Genomic DNA, 15,506 nt, shown 5'->3' on the forward strand with positions numbered 1-15,506 from the left:
ATAGCAGACCATTTTAGCACACCAGGTGACCATGAAGGTACAAACACAGCCTAAACCGAGCCTTTTTTGAAGGATCCAGGATGTACACACATGAAATGCTTTCCTAGGTCTTTATAGATGTATTTCATGTGTGCAGGCTGTGGGAGCAGAAGCAGAGGATGATCTGCTAGCTGCTGGGCTGGGCGAAATATGCACAAGATCAGAATGAGGTTTCCACATGTATCTGCTCTGAGAGTGGGTCTTCTCTCCCCACCCCCTTCCCCAGCAAAGGACAAAGGTGACAAGAGAGATGCCCCTAACCCAAAGCTAATGGGATTTTATGAGTTCTGGTAGAGTCTGTATTCTGTTTTGTGGTTGTAGTTACAACCTAAAGATACACAAATATATGCCTGTCTATAACGTGTGTGTGTGTGTGTGTGTGTGTGAGAGAGAGAGAGAGAGAGAGAGAGAGAGAGAGAGAGAGAGAGAGAGAGAGAGAGAGAAACTATACAGAGATGTTGATAATAAACCAGGATGTCCATGTTTGGAATGAGAAAGCAGTATGGTGCTCAGGACAGCACCTTGTCTCTTGACAATGGTTGACAGTGGATGAGGTAATCAACATGGCATTTGCACGCATCATGGACAAATATATTAATCAAGTCCCCAATGCATCTGCTAATCAACCAGTTATGTGGCTAACTTCTGTCATCTGTTCAGTTGTGTCCAAAAACAGGAACATCAAAAACTGGAGGGGAATGAAAAGAGGATGTTGTAAAATTTGATCGTTTGATTAATATATTTTACCCAAAGAGTTCTAGGGAACAAATTGTACTTGACCCCAGTGGTGATTTGCAAACAGCTCCTTATAGCCAAGTGATTTTTTTAGAATCCTGCTTGTTCAATGAAGCAAGTGATTGGCATCTGTGCCAGTACGGAATGGACGAGGGTCAATCATGGACAGGAGACACGGTTGACCAAGAACTCACTGGGATTCCTATTGGGTCTCTTCCCTCACCTATTCCTGTTCTCTCCTTACCTACCAGCACAGCTCAGGGCTAGAACAAGGAAGTAGACTGAGCGAGGTAGACAGCCTTGCAGTGGAACTCCACAGGGGCCCAGGGCAGGGTGTGGAGAGTGTTCACAAACAGAGGAGGGCTGCCCACCACCGATGTCAGAACCTATTCTAGTTGAGCAATCCACCCATACATGGAACGGGTCCAGTTTGCCTGGGCATCAGAGCCTAGAGAACCGAAGTGGGGTTCTGTGTGATAAGAAAGCACAGGCTGGGCGAGGAATGGTTCCACGTAAAACGACGTTGGTAGAGGTGAAACCCTAGTTACACCCAGAAGCAGAATTACACGAGCAAATTCACAACAGTTTAGAACAGGCAACAAGCTTGAAAATGCACAGGAGTAGAGCTGAAGATGAAGAACGGAAACCAAGCCCTGCAACTGTGAGTCTGCATGGACCCAGGTTTTTGATGAGCAATTGGAGAGGTATACATGTATACGTGTGCATACTTCCCTAGCTTGGCCCACTGCGAGGGATGGATTGGAGACTCCCCAGAGGAACATCGCACCGATCTGGCTTCTATTTGTTCTTCTCAAACAAAACAAACCAGAGCTGCTTTTAAAAAATGGTTCTTCCAGCTGGGTGGTGGTGGTGCACGCCTTTAATCCCAGCACGCAGGAGGCAGAGGCTGGGGCGGATCTCTGTGAGTTCAAGTTCAACCTGGTCTACAAGAGCTAGTTCCAGGACAGGCTCCAAACCAACAGAGAAACCCTGTTCGGAAAGAAAAAAAATGGTGCTTCGAGAATTGGGACAAAGAAAAGCACAAGAGAAACCTAAGCAGGACCCCTTTCTGCGCAAAGTAAATGTCCGAAGAATGGGAGGGATGAGTCTAAAGGACATATTACCCCCCCCATTGGTCAAGTCTGGAACAAACTAAACTTGGAAATGGATATAGTAATAACACTGCAATCACTAAAATTAACAGAAAACTGTTGTCTGTACAATACAAGTAAATAACAGGGTAAAGTGAAAGAGAGCTGTGGCTTAGATATTTACATAATGTCGAAGTAGTTTCCCTGAAAGCACACACTGATTACTGGTAAGAGTCTACACATAATGTTGCTTTGTAACTGCAAATAATATAATTAATGTGAACACCAGCTAAGTGGTCAGAAAGAAGTGTCCTTCCCACAGCAGGGGACGTGACTGGTGTCTGTACCATTGCAATCACACCAAGTAACAGAATGTAACAGGATGTAAAGAACAAAAGGAACACAGCTCCCTTCTATGATTCTCTTGTCACAGACCTGTGGCCTGACTGCTCCCAAAGGAACATCTGAGTAACCCAGACTGACCGACGTTCTACAAATCAGCTAACAGTCTTCACTAAAGAAAATCAAAGGTGTGAAGACCAGACCCAGACTGGCAGGGACCGTAGGAATGCGGATAAACCACGGGCCCTGAGCTGGGTCTTTCTGCTGTAAAGGATGTTATTGCAACAACTGGTAAAATCTGAGTGGCAAGAATTTCACACTAAGGAAGGGGTTAAGGGGGAAGAAACATCATGTGGGAAGCGTACTCTTGCTGGGCATGGTGGCACACATCTGTAACCCCAGCACCTGGGGAAGCAGAGGTCGGAGAATTGCCTCAAGTTAAAGGCCAGCCTCATCTACAGAGTTTGACTTTACCTCAAAAAATAGAAAGGAAAAGAAAAAGAAGAAAGAAAAGGGAGAAAGATAATTTACCTTTATGTGGTACAGAAAATAAGTTCTTTGTACTACAGCTTTCTATAGACTTTCTATTGGTAGTTTATCTTTTTCTGAAGACTGCTAATATAATTGTTCTTTGTAGATGCTTTTTCAATACCAGGCAGGAAAGAATTTCCATTCCAATCACCTAATACTTGTTTTATAAGTGAGTGTGGGTCCCCAGGAGCTTTTCCTGTGGCCTGTCCATTTCTGCCTACATAGGGTAATTTCAGCATTACCAGAATTCTCACTGACAGAATGTCTTACATTTTGCCTTTTTGGTAAAGCTGAATTATGAAACAAGAGGTCATGCCTTACTACCTCACTCAAAAACTTGGTCACAGAAGAAATTGTTCACTTGGGAGGATGAGGTAGTCCCCTCCCTGATGGGGTAAGTTACTTCAGAAACAAGTCCTGTCAGAGGCCAGAACAGCAATGCTTATAAGGACAGACCATCTGCAGGCAGTGAGAAAGCTTGTTGTTTTAAGGGAAGCCGTGGCTAATAAAATTTTAGTGATTCCTTACCAATCGCATTTCTGCACAAGGTGTGCTGTCTGGTGTAGCTACATCTCCACAGCTCATTTCTAGTTCCCTCTTTGCAAGTTGATGTTTTTGTACTCTAAATTTCTCTGCATTCTTCATATGGTCAAGAATAAATAGTGAGCTCTTTTTTAAGGCTGAGAACTGAATCTCCCTCAAGAGTCCTGCCCTGAAAAGGAGGGCGGTGCTGGCTTGAAGCAGCCACACAGGAACTTAGGTTTCACTTTCCCAGCTAAAGGTTCAGAAGACACAGTAATAGAGACTGTGAAAATAGGAGAGCGCCTGTCACCTGCCCAGACGTCCCCTGTGCCCTGGCGATGCCTCACTGGGGGCCCTTCCAACGCAGTACGAAATGTCCTATTTTGAAAAATAGATTTTACACATAATGAAAAACAGAAATATTCCAGTGACCCCAACATGACATTCACTCAGCATTAATTTTGGTACAACTGTCTAATTGTTTATCAACCCTGAACATATATATACCAAGCACACTGCTTATAAATCTATAATATTGATTTTTTCCTTTTTGTGGACTGTTTAGTGGTGAATTACAGAGTTAAGATTCTTCAGCTCTGAATAATTCACTGTGTATCTCCTAGAACCAAAGATCATTTATTACCTAACCCTGGTAAAATTATCACCAAATTTGGAAATTTTCTAAAATCTAGCCAATATAAATATTGGTTAAGATGAATAATCTCATTTATTTAGGGTTTTCATCATAATTTAGAGACCTTTATAGACTCATGTGTTCAGTTAAAAGAAAAATAAACTGGAAGCATCTTATGTTCCCAGTACAACGTCCTGCAAAACTATACTACAAATTTCACGAAGAGTGTTGACACAAGCCAGCGTGGAGCGTTTCCTCTACGGAAGAATGCTCCTATGTCCTTGCTCCTCCACCTTCCTTCCCTAATCCACTTGTCTGATTTCCATATCTATAATTTCATCACTTCAAAAGCGTTTGTGAGCGAAAGAGATAGTGCAGAGACTGACTAACGGATGGGGACCACAGTAGATGGAGAAGCTGAAACGCTGCTGGTCCAGAGCTAGCTTTAGCCTCCTAAGTAAACATATTTCCTCATCCACCTCTGTGTAGGACTTTACATCCTGTGATTGACAGGTAAAGCCTTTGGAACTTATTAACGTAAGAGACCACTAGCTTCCACCAAAAGCTAAGATTGTCATCAAACAGTGTCGAGACCTATAGGAGAGATTCCCCCATCTTGCTTTTGCCACCTCCCTGATGTACCTACCACTGTATTTTAAAATTGCCTTGATTGATGACTCTGTCCTGCTACTAGGAAACAGATTTCATGATGGAACACGGGACCTGGAGGAACCTGACTCTGTGTTTCCCATGCCATGGTCACTCATGATTGTAGAGTAATAGCAATAGTTTGTTTTCTTTAATTACTGAGTAGTATTCCATAGAATGAATGTATTTGTCTAGCCGTCTCTTGAGTTGTTTTCATTTTTTATTGATCACAAATAAAACTATTTAAAATTATATCATTTTTCTACATGGATCTATTTTTTTCTGGGATAGACACCTAGAGTACAATTGCTAGGTGGTTGGTAGTTACATGCTTAAGTTTTCTTAGGAGTGTCGAATTCTTTTCCACACTTGATAACATTGTTTTACCTTCCCAATAGCCATGGGTTTGCGATCTGGTCACCAGTACCCTTCCAGCATTTGCTGATGTCACTGTTTCTTAGTTTAACCGTCTGATAGTCTCCACAGTAGTTGGCAGATGAAACCCAGCACTGTTGCCAGTAGCCTAGGAGATAGGGACGTTAGGGACCCTCCATTCAGATAAAGCCAGGTCCTTGAGGACTTTTAGGACAAGACAAAGTGACACGTTAGCTAGCTTATTTGGGAGTTAATAGCAATGGTGTATATTTCCAGATTTAAACATGGAAAGAGACAAAGAAGGATGGAGGAAGAGAAGGAGAGAGAAGAGGAAGGAAGAGAAGGAGGAAGGGAGGGAGGAAGGGAGGGAGGGAGGGAGGGAGGGAAGGAAGGAAAGAGGAAGGGAGGGGGAAGGAGGGAAGGAGGGATGGAGGGAAAGGTAGACCTAGAGAAAATATACCTATGAGACATGTTGAGCACAGGCTTCTCAAGAGAGAGGCGTCCCTCTCGGCTGTCTCTGCAATGACTGGTGCATGATGACAGAATCATAGCATCTTTTTAGGTTACTGTCCTCAAAGGATGTAGCTCACAACATTTAAAGACAAAGCAAGATGAAAATCGAGCTTAACCATTAGCTGTTTCACTGTTCTTCAGTTTCCTTTATAAATGGGATTTCTGTAAGGGAGACATTGTTAGAGACAAGAAAGGAACGGTGGGCTGGAGAGATGGCCCAGCCATTAAAGGCTAGGCTCACAACTAAAAACATAAGAAAGGAATGGTGGTGCAGCCATGGTCAAGGCCCCGAGAAAGCACAGTTCTTTGTCTGTGGTGAGCAGCCATGTCTGAGAGTTTTTGAAGAAACCATGCCTCATCTCTGAATCAGGCTTAGTGGTATTGGCTGCATTTCTGACTCAGCAGAGAGAAATGCAGACTGGATTCCACTATGAGGAGCTTCTCTGCTTTTCTGGGCCACCTTAGTTTTTCCTCTACATCTTTTCCGCTGTTGCTATGGCTGTCTGCTTCTATGACTGGGGTTGCTGCTGTTTGACATGCGGTCTCCTAGAGCCCAGGGTTGCCTCAAAAGTCCCTAGGTAACCGAGGATGACCTTTGCCTTCTGATACTCTTGCCTCTGCCTCCTAAATCCTTAGTCCCAAACCAGTGTGATAATTAATCCTTGAAATTAGCCAAGATAATTAGTTAGGACTGGATCAACTTTAATTAGCTAGTTTTCCCTTCTTCCTTCCTTCCTTGCCTCCCTCCCTCCCTCCCCACCCTTCTCTCTCTCTCTCTATTTATTTCTGTTTTTAACACAGCGTTTCTCTGGCTGTGTAGCTCTGTAGCTGTCCTGGAACTCACTCTGTAGACTAGGATGACCTTTAACTCAGAGATCTGCCTACTGGTGCTGGGATTAAAGACACGCACCACCACACCCATCGAATACCCAGTTTTCGTAGAGGCACAGAAGGGCGGGGAATCAAGTAATTAGGGTGAAAGAAAAGAAGAAAGAAGAAAATAAGCTTCATATTGTAGCCTCACACACAAAACAAGAATGCCAACTCATAGGCGCGGGTTAACAGCTAAACCAACAGCCAAAATGGCACATAAACAGTCATGAGAAACCAACACTTGTTATGAACACAGACCACAGACTAACACAGAACTAAAAGAACATAATACAATCACATTAACTCAGGGTGTTTGGTCCAACATGGCTATTTTTGTTGTTTTGCTTTGTTTTTTTTTAAGTTTTATATTGAGGCCCCTGTGTTCAGTTGTATATCTAGAAGGAAAAAGAAAACAAAGATCTAGGAAAAACCCGGGATTTTTCAATGTCCCTAGAGTACCCCTTTAGAGATTCAGGGAAGGTGCAAGCACATTGTCTTCAGAGGGTGGTGTCCACATTCCTTGTGTCTGAAATTGCAGACTTCACAAAAGGCCATTGGTTCCTGTGGGAGAAGGAGGGGGTGAGGAATCAACTAGAAAGTCTCAGTTTCCATAGAGAGAAGATAAGAGCCTTATCAAGCAAAGAGCTGGCCTGTTAAATGTGTTTTGGAACCAGAAATGTGCTGATTAAAGATATTATCTCCTTGGGTGCCATCCTAGGGCTACTTCATCTCAGCAGGATCTTAAGTGTTTTTATGACAGGGAGTGGCTAGTAAAATGGTATCTCCCCAGACAAGCCGTGTTCTGTTTCTGGCCCAGGACTAGGGTATGTATGAAAAAGCAATGGTAGAACCCCGCGGCTGCTGCTCAGGCCACCGCACCTGGAGCAGCCCTTCCCTTTTACAGACAGACATCTCTGACTCTCTAGAGAACAGACTTCCGAGTGCTAGGACTTCTCACATGGAAACGTGGGTATGCATCAAAGTGGGGACTGGCAGAGACACATCCTGCTCCTTACCTCCTCCCTGCCCCCTGCCTGAGAACCAGGGAGCCTGGCTTGTAACTGTGAAGCCACGCTCGACCTCAGGAAAGTCTAAGACGTGAGAAGCACATTACAAGAGTGCATTTTCAAGGTGCTGTGAGCTTGCAGTCCAGCCGACTTACAGGTCAGCAAAATGCACCAAGTGCCTCTCTCTCTGAGTAGCCTGAGGTGGTCCTCTCTTAGGGACTTGTGTCAGGTAAAGCCAGGTACTTCTGTGCCACAGAAAAGAGTTGAACAAGCCACAGGACAGCAAGGTCAATAATGTTTTGGATTGAGTTGGAGGTTTTGGGTGAGGGAGGGTGGTGTTTATGTTTCTCGAGAAAGGGTTTCTCTGTGTAGCCCTGGCTCTCCTGGAACTCCCTCTGTACACCAGGCTGGCTCCAAACTCAGAAATCCGCCTGTCTCTGCCTCCTGAGTGCTGGGATTAAAGGTGTACCCCGCCACTGCAGCCACCCACTCCCAAGCTGTTTTTGTTTGTTTGTTTTTGTTTTTGTTGGACCATAGAGTCCCATCACTGAGGAGGAGTCACCCTCCAGAGACCGTCTCTCACATCACAGCTGATGTAAAAGCATGAGGATTTTATTAATTCTGTCATGACAGGGTCTTCCAGCAGTCTGGAGGCTAGAAGACCTTGAATGTCTGGTACAGGCTATTTTTAAAGGGAAAACCCACAGAAGGAAGGGATGTGGGGGGTTGTTCCTTAACTATTATGATTGGCTTATTCAAAAGGGCTATTGCCAATAATTGGCTGGAGAGTGGTTGCCAGATCAGATGAGGTAAGGGAAAACATCTGAGAGTCACTTTGCCCCTTTCCCAGGGCCTAAGTCAAAACATCAGTCACTGAGTCAATACCTAAGGGTTATCTTGCCCCTATTCAATAACTGAGTTCTATTTGGAGGACATTCACAAGGACTCAGGGAGATGATGGAACGCTCCCAACATTTCAGTACGTGTGTGGGCAATTGTTAGGTCCTTGGTTCCCAGGGGAGGGGGGAGCATTACTGCTGAGACTGAGAGTTGTCAGAAATGGCTTCAGAATTATCCTAAAGTTCTACAGTTTTGTTTTGCTTTTTTTTTCTGCCCCCTTCCTACCCAACTGCTTCCCACTCCACGGGTGAGTTTATTAAGTTTATTAAGCAGATGAATCTCCAGTGGGAACAGATGATCCAACATTTCAGAGTACAGTTGTCACAGTTTCCTGTGTTCTACATCCAGAACAGCTTCAAGACTGCTAACTGAAATGATCCAGCCTCACAGAATACTCCAGTAAGGACTTGGCCATAATCTTAAATTTTCTTTGGGTCCCCATAAGATTATCAGTGCCCCCAATCAGCAATAAGTAGCCTAAAAAACTACACCCACATTCCCCCCAAAAAATGGATTATGGATGTTTGTTTCTGTTTAATGTGTTGGTTACAAGTTGTTATGGATAATGGTCAGGAAAAAAAGCTAAACAAAGAAAATTAGATTCAAGGTTCTTGTTTTGAAAAAAAAAAAAAAGGCCAGGCGGTGGTGGCATGTGCCCTTCATCCTAGCACTCTGGAGGCAGAAGCAGGTGGATCTCTAAGAGTTCAAGGTCAGCCTGGTCTACAGAAACTCTGTCTTGAAAATCCAAAAAAAGAGAAAGCAAGGAAAAAAGGAAGGAAGGAAGGAAGGAAGGAAGAAAGGGGAAAAAGAAAGGAAAAGAAAAAGGCGATATAAATAGGATAAGATAGAAACGTAGATTATTGAATCTCCTTTTTAAAAGTACCTGTTAGTTTTAAATGTTTTACATTGACTTGAACTTTCATATATTGTATAAAATCTTTGTATATTGATACAAATTTAAGATTATTTTTTTAGATTTTTATTTATTATATATATACAGTGGGCTGCCTGCAGATATGCCTGCAGGCCAGAAGAGAACACCAGATCTCATTACAGATGGTCGTGAGCCACCATGTGGTTGCTGGGAATTGAACGCAGAACCTCTGGAAGAGCAACCAGTGCTCTTTACTTTCGAGCCATCACTCCAGCCCTGAGATTAATTTTTTAAAACATATTGTACATACATTTCTACTCTTGTTCAAGGTACTGTACCTATACAGCTCATTTAACAATGCAATGTAAATTTCTAGCCCTTGAAAATTATTATTATCAACTGTTTAGGATAATAAATAAATATAGGTTAGTAGTTAATCACCTAGTATAATTGAACTTGTAGTCACCGTAGGTATGTTTTCAAGGTCAAACAACGATATATTTTAGATAGACAGGTCATCTTCAAACACTTCAGAGATCTATAGAATATGACATTTAAGGTGTTTTAAAAACCTAGGTTCTTTTTCATGACAATGAAACATGTCTGCTCCTGGCAGCACCAATCTACTTTAGAGAAAATAATGGGCATCAAAGAAACTCCAAAAATAAGCCACTGGACAAGAAAATGCCCCTGCCTTGACTGCTGACATTATGCTGTCCTAATTAGACAAGCAGGACACAAAATATCCTGCTTCATAGAAAAGTCTGTCAAATACATTAGGCCTGTATGCCAAAGACAGATGCTCTAACGTTGCAGAGGACCTTTGGATGACTGTTCAGGCAGCCAGCTGTTTCTGTCATTACCCACAGGTTTTGGAAGTCACTTGCTTGCACTTCCTGCTTATTCAGTATTATTTCCTTCTTGGGTCTCTGGGGGAGTTTAAGATTAGATAGCTGTAGTTATAGCTTACCAGACACAGAAAGCAAGTTATGATAGAAAGTAAATTAAGTATAAGATTTTGATCTCACCAAGACAGGATAGATATGAAATATTTTCTATAAATTTGTCAAATGCATTGTTGATGTGTTTATTGCCTGTATATATTATATATAGTCATTGTACTTATTGTATATAGTTTTCTTATATTAGTTATAGCCTTTTTTATTTTTTTAGACCAAAAGGAGAATTGTAGTGGCATTTCAATTGTATTTTAATAAATAAAGATTGCCTGAAGTAAAACATTAGCCTTACAAACCAGATTATGGTAACACCCTAGTTGCCATAGAAATCAAGTGGTGCATGCCTTTTAATCCCAGCTGTAGAAAGGATTATAAAAAGGGAGGAAACAGCTCTCAACACACAAACTCATTCTGAGATTCTGGGAGGCAGGATTGCTATTTCAGACTGAGGTCAAGGTAAGAGCCAATGTCTGACTGTTTTGCTTTTCAGATCTTCAGGTTGAACCCCAATATCTCTCTCTGAGTTTTTATGAATCATGCTTCAGTACATGATCCAAGTAAGCATGAGTATTCAGAAAGATTGTTAAGAAAAGAACAGTACGTGCAGAACCAGTCTGCCTCCATGTTAGGCCTAAAGGTCATCTTATAGTAAAGACAAACTAGGCTCATTTTTTTTTTTTTTTTTTTTTTTTTTTTGGTTTTTCGAGACAGGGTTTCTCTGTAGCTTTGGAGCCTGTCCTGGAACTAGCTCTTGTAGACCAGGCTGGTCTCGAACTCACAGAGATCCGCCTGCCTCTGCCTCCCGAGTGCTGGGATTAAAGGCGTGCGCCACCGCCGCCCGGCTAGGCTCATTTTTGTTTCATGATTAAATCTGTTTCTCTAGGATTAAGCTATGTCCCGTCTGTGACCTTAATACAAATGGTTCTGTACTGCCTCTTCCAGGAATGGCAACCAAGTCCTTGTTTCAAAAAGTTATTAGCCATCTCCCACTCCACCTTTGTTTCCTAGGCTAGAAGACCCCCTAGGACTGCCCCCTGCTGTTATGCCCGCCTGGTGATCATGTCTTTGTTTCAGGAGGTTGTTATGCCTAACTCATTACGCCTCTGTTCTGCTGCTCTAACCCCGCCCACTGTGTCCATCAAATCCCCCATTTGTAAACCCTCTCCCCTGAGCTTTATAAAACCCTTTTCTTCCTCACATCCATGCTGACCGTTAGGAATATTTCTTGATTCCTGGCCAGTATTCCAAAGATGGGTGCCAGGGGCTGGAGTGTAGCCCCCAACTATAATACTGACCTCTAGATCCCCACCTTAGCGGGAAGCAGCCTGTGTACACAAATTTAAAAAAAAAAAGTTTGCTTTAATTAATTTGGCCATGATGATTTAGGTCAGTGATTTCTCTCCTCCTATCTTTGAGATTAACATAGATCTATACATGGTAGTGCACTTCTTAATCCTAACCCTGGAGAGATTAGGCATGAAGGCATAAAATGATCAGGATTTCAAGATCAGCCTCAGCTGCAAAGCAAGTTCAAGGCCAGCCTGAACTACATGAGACCCTGTCTCAAAACTGAAAGGAATAATTTCATCTCAGGAACCCCAAGACCAAAGGAGATTTACTTTCCCCAACAGGGACAGAGGGCAAGGACAAGGGACAAAGGCAGGAGACAGAGGAAGAGGGGTAAGAGGAAGGGAGCAAATGAGAGGGGAGAAAGGGGCAAGGGAGAGGGGGAAGAGGTATTTGTTCCTGGGGACAAAGGACTGCCTCTGAATAGAGAGGAGACAGACGTGGCACACAGAAAAATGGCAGTTTATAAAGGTACAAGGGGAACCCGGCGTTAGAATGAGGTGTTTAATTTTATTTGGGCATGTTCATTAGGTAAGTCAAAGGGAGATTTTGATTACTGGACTTTAATACTTTGGTAGCTGGAGGAGGAAGTTGCCATATAAGGGAATAAATAGTTCTTGGTGGCTGGCTTTAGGAATGTAATCTAACGGTTTAGCAAGGCAGAGGGAATGGGGAAGAAGGCCAAGGTCTGCCAGAGCCACGCCCACCATGCTCGAGCTGGCTAGTGTCCCTTCAAAAACCAAAGCAAGTTCAAGGCCGCCTGGGCTACCTGAGATCCTGTCTCAAAACATGAGAAAGACAAAGGAAGGAAAGGAGAGAGGGAGGGAGGGAGGAAAAGAAAGAGAGAAGAAATAGGAGGAATGGAAGAGAGAGAGAACACATATACCCAAGATAAAGATACAAGATTCGCAAATGCATACAACATACCCCTGCATAAACATGAGCACACACAATGCATACATACCAATTTACAGTTAGGGCAAAGTACTGGGGGAGATATCATTCTCTCCCCTCTGTGCCTGTGATCTCCATCCAGTTTATAGAAAACTGCGAGCCAATGGCTACAATGGATGAACTGCTCCTTGCTTCTGAGGAAGGGGACCTTAGGTCTTAAGTCTTTCAGACAGCTTTATACATAAGTCCAGGAAGAAGAAAATGGAGTCCTTAAAATCCACCATTTTGAAAGCAAAGAGAATTGAGTTTTGGAGACTGATAATTCCCACCCATCCCAAGTCTGGCAGAGTTTGTAGTCCCTAGGTCCAATCCTCTAATGAACAGATAATAGAAGTCTTTTGTATTTTTTCTCTGCGGGTCAGCATCAAGAGCCAGACTTCTGCATTCCTACCAAACACTGAAATGGACATGCCTAAAGGAATGAGGACATCCAGTGGAGCCTTTTTTTCTGGCTAGCCAACATCTTGAAATAAAGGACCCCAGGGAACTGGAATTTCCCCTGCCCCAGGACTCCTAGACTAGAGAAGGAAAAGGCTGGAGCCTGGTGTCAGCCAGAGAAGTGGAGGGGGATTTGCGCAGTCCAACAACATGCCCAATCACCCACAGGAGGGACAGGAACTGAGCCGCAGGTCAGTGATGGAACCACATTTGACCAGGGCTACTTAAATGTGTGGTCCTCTTGACTTCTACTAAAAATATATCCCCCATGTTAAGACGTAAAAGATGGACTTGGGATTCTTGGGGGAAATTCTGACTCTCTTTGTCCCTCTTCTCAACTGCCCACCTTGAATAAATCTTTTTCTGTTTTTTATTATTAATTTGGCTCTGTTTTTGTTTGTTTTGGTTTGGTTTTGAGTCAGGGTCTCTCTGTGTAGCCCTGGCCCTCCTGGAACTCACTCTGTAGACCAGGCTGGCCTCGAACTCACAGAGATCCGCCTGCCTCTGACTCCCAAGTGTTGGGATTAAAGGCGTGCGCCACCACCACCCAGCTACCATCAGTCCTTTTCGTTATCCACCAAAACCAGAAGATGAGCCCCTATTGCACCAAACATCTCCTTTCTCTATGTAGAGAAAGCAGGCACAGCTGTTGTGGAGATTACCAGCCTCCCTCTGACTGGATCTGAGGTGCCCTCCACAAACAGGAGCTGGTACAGTAGCCTGGCTAACAACCCCACCTGGGAGATCATAGGTCAAGTAGGGTGCGTACGACTGTTGTTTAACTAAGATGACCCAGCAGCAACCGCCTTCTAAATCTCAGTTTATATCACAGACGAAAGCCACTCTCAGTCTTAACGAGAGAAGCTTCTCTCTGCAGTGAACGTCAGTGCATCCAGAGACTCCTGGCTGCCCAGGGCACAGAGTGCAAGTGGAAAGGGTGGGCTCAGCCCTAAACAAGATGTTTACAACCCCACTGAAGCCTGAGAAACACTGCAGAAGAAAGAACAGGAAGTGAAACGCACACCTCTCAACTGCACACAACACTTACGAGCCTGAACTCACAGCAGCCACGGCTCCCGGCACTGTCCGACTGGATTGGACCTGTCAACAGTCAATCATGAAATGACAGGAAGGCTCATCTGGCCCACGTCTTACAGCTAAACCAATAGCTATTAACAAATTCTGGGAGGGGGAGCGTCATGAACTGTAGTTGGCTTCCCACTATTGAGCCCCCCCAGGTTCCAGTGGATAGCTCCAAACCATGGGCACACAGACAACCGTGGTTAAGATCAGTGTGGGTCACTAGCAATACAACTTTTGGGTATACACCCAAAGGATTCTCAATCATACCACAAGGACATGTGCTCAACTGTGTTCATAGCAGCATTGTTGGTCATAGCCAGAACCTGGAAACAACCTAAATGCCCCTCGACTGAAGAATGGATAAGGAAAATGTGGTACATTTACACAGTGGAGTACTACACAGCAGAAAAAAAATAATGGCATCTTGAAATTTGCAGGCAAATGGGGAGATCTCAAAAACATCATATTGAATGAGGTAACCCAGACCCAGAAAGACAATTATCACATGTACTCATTCATAAGTGGCTTTTAAACATAAAGCAAAGAAAACCAGCCTATAAATCACAAACCCAGAGAACCTAGACAACAATGAGGACCCTAAGAAAGACATACATGGATCTAATCTACGTGGGAAATAAAAAAAGACAAGACCTCCTGAATAAATTTGGAGCATGGGGACCATGGGAGAGAGAGGAGGGGGAGGGGAGAGGAAAGGAAGAGGAGCAGAGAAAAATGTGGAGCTCAATAAAATCAATTTAAAAAATCAGTGGGTCACAAACCAAGCATGAATGTGAGAGAGAGCGGGTTTTGTAGGTAGTAGGAAGATGGGAGAGGGGTGGGGGTGAGAGCAGCCATGCATGCATACATGAAACTGTCAAAGAGCAAATCTAATGAAATAAGTAATAATGAAATAGACCCGAGAGAGACTTCCGGACCCTTGTTTATTTCAGCATTGTTCACTACAGCCAAGATGTAGAACAAGCCTGGGTGCCCACTGACATATGAAGGAACAAGGAAGCTGTAAAGCATGTACACAGTGCCGTATCAGCCATAATGAAGAACAAATGTACCATTTACAGGAAAATGGACAGCACTGGAAAGCATCATGTTGAACAAAATAAGACATCCTCACAAAGATAAATATCGCACGGATTCTCTCATGAGTGCAATCTAGAGAAAATGATAAAGATGACACAAAAGTCTGCTGGGAAATGGAAAGAAAACTGGGGGAAATAAGAGCAAAGATTAAGGTCGCTACATGCCTGTCTAAAACGGCCACAGTGAAACCTAGTGGTTTTATAATTACTATACACCTGTTCGTAAGAGTTAAAAACAATACATATACACACGGTATAGGTTGTGTTATGGTTTAACTCTGAAATAGCTTCCACAAGCTCACGTTCTGAGTGCTGCGGAACCTTTAGGAAGAGGAGGCTAGCTAGTAGAAGCTGTGGGCATTTAAAATGTGACCTCTGGCTGCAGCTTGTTCTGTTCCCTGGTCCACTGTGACGTGACACACTACCGTCACACTCTACTACTGCCATGAGCCAAAATCTTCTGGAACCAGGCACCGAAGCAGGTCTTTCTTTCGTCAAACTGTTTCTGCTGGGTATTTTGGTCACAGGAACAAGACAGTAATTT

Source organism: Arvicola amphibius, chromosome 2 (assembly GCF_903992535.2).
Source record: "Arvicola amphibius chromosome 2, mArvAmp1.2, whole genome shotgun sequence".
Taxonomy (NCBI): Eukaryota; Metazoa; Chordata; class Mammalia; order Rodentia; family Cricetidae; genus Arvicola; species Arvicola amphibius.